Genomic DNA, 4,224 nt, shown 5'->3' with positions numbered 1-4,224 from the left:
GCTTCCTTCCAAGTAGCATACCATATGCTAGGGAGACATTGATGGGGACACCAAAGTAGAACTTACATTCTGGAGGGGGGACCTTTGTTTCTCCACAAGGCTTAGCTCAGAATTCAGTTATCTTACAGGGACTAGAAAAGAAATAAGAATTAAAATCAAGACCAAATCATTAACTCCAAGCAGCATTAACTATGTAGCACAACTCCATGCTCCTGTTTGAATTCGTCTCCAACAACCACAAATTATTTTGATCTTTGCACAGCTCATAACATTTCACATCTTCTCACTGAGACCATTGTTTCAGACAATTACAGTTCCCAACAAGATAAACACCATGTAGGGCAATGCACTCGTGGTACAATATGCTGTATTAATAACATGCCTTGTCAGCTGAGCAGGCTAGGCCATGGATGGATGAATACAGCAAAACTGGAGCCTGTATCTGATGCAAGTTTATGTATCATCAGACTTGTTACCCTATCTCTGCTCACAGTCAGGAGCCTGTCAGATCTTATTCAGAAGAATGGTTTGTAGATGCACCGAAAGGCGATAAAAATATTTACTGTTGCCTCCCTTCCTTTGACTATGCTTGTTTGCAGATGCAGTGAATCCAAATTCTGATCTTTTTAATATTCAAAACTCATTCAGTTTTATTATTCCCACTTTCATTTTTAGTAGCAAATATGTCTTCCCAAGCAGTGCTACCCTATATTGAAATACAAAACTGCTTATATATTTTCTGCTAATAGCAGATGTGCTTCAGATGGTGTCATGGACCCTTGGTATCTAATTTATCTTGACAGGGTCTGAAGTGGAAGTAAACCAATTCAGACTCCGACTCCTGAAACCCGAGTCAGAGAAGGTGGATGTCACAGCAGTGAGATGAGAGCGTTTAAATGAAAAATGAAATCCAGTCAATCTGAATGAGTCCCCAGCATCTCTGTGCAGCAAAGAAGCCGAAGGGGCTCTGCATCCTCACTCAGCTTGTGAAGAAGTGCATAGCTCTGAGCAAGTCATTTAAATCAATCTCCGGGTCTTGGTGTCCTCATTTTCACAGCATTGTCAACCGGACCTGTGGTGCCCTGCACATGGCTTCAAGAGAAAAGAAAACCACGTTCTCTCAGAAACACAGTTGGTAATTATCAGCTATCAACAAAAATCTGTTGAGTCCTGAGTCTTCTATTCAAGGCCCTACCAAGTGCCTTCCTTACACATACATGCTCAGACAACCATTGTTACATAAACAGAGGAAATCAAGGAACCAGCATCATGTATCCAGTCCTGCGAGCTTAGGAAATAAGACATACGTAGATTAAAAAAAAATCAAAACAAGGATCCTTAGCTAAATGGGTGTTATGCTACACCATTTTTTTTCAAAATGGCTTGAGATTATGTTTCACTACAAAGACCTGGCTGGCTTGGAACTCACTTTGTAGTCCAGGCTAGCCTTGAACTCACAGAGATCTGCCTGCCTCTGCTTCCCAAGTGCTGAGATTAAAGGCTCCATATCTTGGTTTGTTTTCCCTCCTCCTTATATTCATTAAAATGAATGTAAGTTGGAGTTGGACTGTGATTCAAAGAGTATTTGCCTAGCATTTGTGAAGACCTGGTTTCAATCTTCAAGCCTCTAAAAGGTTTAACTACTGAAAACAGGGCTAGTGGTTTTTTTGTTTTTTGGATAGAAGCAGCAAAAGCTGGCATAACTGCAAGGTCAAAATTAAGGTGCTTTTCATTGTCCTAAAAGTATCTGTCAGTTTTAAAAACGTTAATGCTTTCAACCAAGTCGCTTCTAACATAAATATGCTGCTAATGTGTCTAATACTTACGTTTCCACAAACTCAAAGGATTCTTGTAAGTTCCAGGGAGTCGAACTGGACCTACCCAAACAGGTCAGATTCACTCCAAATAAATATTATTCAATCTCTCCCTGGCCCCAGGACTCCCTGCCCTCATCTTGGGACCCCTCAGGAACCCCTCCCTCATCTTACAATCCTCCCCTCAAATACCAGGACCTAAGAAAAAAGAATTTTCTAGACTTAACCTTCTCCTCCTCTACTCTGTTAACACCTCGCCAGGTCTAAGAGGCGTCAGAGAGTTCCAAACAGCCTAAAGGGCGATGGAGCAACCAGCTACCCCAAGATGTGGCAGCACCCCAGCATTCTCAGGTCCCCCAAAGATGGCCAACGGCCCCCAGGTCAGCAGGAAGCAGTCTGGAGAACTAGGCGTCCTTATTCTCTAACCTGCCATGCCTAACTCCCCGCCTTTTAAATAATAAATAAAGGTGGGAATGAAAGGTTCAGGTATTATGTTGGCCTGCCCTGTTACCTGGCAGAATGCACTCAGGCAGCACTCTGGGCAGCCCAGGGTTCCATGAGAGTTAGTCTGCAGGTGCAAAGGACCCCTTTAAAAGACAGACACCACCACCACCACCGCCACCATCACCACCACCACCACCACCACCACCACCACCATCATCACCCACCCCACTTATGCTCTCTTCTCTTACCCTCCTCTCGTCTCTTCTCTGCCCCCTCTTGCTCTCCCTCTCCACCCATAATAAACTCTATGGTTAATTTAGAGAGAGAGAGAGACAGACAGACAGAGAGAACATATAATCCCCTATAATTTGTTATTATAGTAGAAATAGGTATTGCCTAGTGTTTCATCAGAATACAGAGGTTCCCCTCTGTGACTCAGGTTATTAAGATTAGTAGATGCATTCTTAACATGTTATTTGATGAATGGGAAGTATATATAAAAGACTGCTGTCTATAAAAGTCTTAAGAAGACTAGATTCTGAATCACTGACTTTTATTACCTGAAGGACCCAAAGGCCAGCTGTGATCACTTAGAGTTGGGTTTCTGAAAGCTACTTTCTAAAATCATGTGTGTGAGCCTGCCTCTCCAAGGGAAACAGCTGGGTATATTTGCTAGCACTATTAAATAATACGATAATAATACTATATTTGTTAATACTGCATTTTCAAAAAATTCAATTTTTTTGGAAAATACATTTACCATCTTGGAATTTAACATCTTCCCAGTACTTTAAGGCTTTTCTTTAAAAAAAAAAACAGCAAAAACCAACAACAACAACAAAAGACTTTTCTTTGAGGTTGGTGGTGATAGTGACAAATGTTTTGTTTTTTTTTTTCTGACAGACTTTGCAATGTGACATTTGGAACTCTGAATTGCTGAGAGAGTCTACATTTTAAGGAACTCCCACTTGTCAAGTGTTTCTGTACCGCTGAAGAAGTATTGAAGTACTCACAGTTACTGAGAGGGAATTGAAATGGTCCTCCCCACCACTGTGCATCTAATGAGGCCAGGTTATCGCAAACATTAGCTGAAACAACACATTGTCGTGGACTGGAAACAGAGACACACAAAACCAAGTTATCTTCTAGTACACCAAACAACCAGGAGGCTTGCATGTAAAACAATGGCATTCCCTCTTACTAAGATTTTTGATTGGAAAATATAGCCAACAGTAAAAATACACATGCTAACATGGAATAACCTATATTTTAAAAATATTTTTATTGTGGAAAATTATGCATACACAAAATCTACCATTTTAACCATCTCTAGACGTACAATTCAGTGACCTTATGTTTTGTACCATAATCCATCTGTAAAATCTTTCCATCTTCCCAAACTGAACTCTGTGCCATTGAAACTGTATCTCTCTTTTCCCTTGCCTCCCCAGCACCTGACAACCAGCACTCTGCTCTCTGTGAATTGATCCATTTTGAGAGAAGCAAGTAGAATCATGCATCTATCTGACTTGTTTCACTGTGTGGATGATATTCAAGGTTTGTCCATACTGTTACTCTGATTTTAAAAAATAAACAGCCAGACATGGCAGTCCACATCTTTATTCCCAGCTCTTGGCAGGCAGAGGCAGGTGAATCTCTGAGTTTGAGGCCAGCCTGCTCTACAGAGCAATTTCCAGGACTACACAGAGAAACCCTGTTTTCAAAAAACAACAACAAAAATCCAAATAGGGGGCTGAAGAGAAGACTCAGAGGTTGAGAGCACTGGTTGTTCTTCCAGAGGACTTCAGTTTAATTCCCAGCACCCAGAGGGCAGCTCAGAGCTGTCTGTAACTCCAGATCCAGGGGATCTACCACCCTCACACAGACAAGCATTTGGGCAAAATACCAATGCACATAAACATAAATAAATCTTTTTTAAAAATTGAAAGTAATGTAACTCTTCTTT

The 4,224-nt window shown here is 41.1% G+C and overlaps 1 long non-coding RNA gene across 1 annotated transcript; it reads left to right on the top strand.

Annotated features, from left to right (window-relative positions):
* The first annotated feature begins 804 nt into the window (after positions 1-804).
* On the top strand, positions 805-3,874 carry LOC121137445. The gene is made up of 2 exons (XR_005874665.1): positions 805-1,135; positions 3,162-3,874. It is a non-coding gene; the product is annotated as an uncharacterized LOC121137445 (long non-coding RNA).
* Positions 3,875-4,224: the final 350 nt, after the last annotated feature.

Source organism: Mesocricetus auratus, unplaced genomic scaffold (genome assembly GCF_017639785.1).
Source record: "Mesocricetus auratus isolate SY011 unplaced genomic scaffold, BCM_Maur_2.0 Super-Scaffold_100691, whole genome shotgun sequence".
Lineage (NCBI taxonomy): Eukaryota > Metazoa > Chordata > Mammalia > Rodentia > Cricetidae > Mesocricetus > Mesocricetus auratus.
This window is presented reverse-complemented; position numbering and strand designations above follow the sequence as displayed.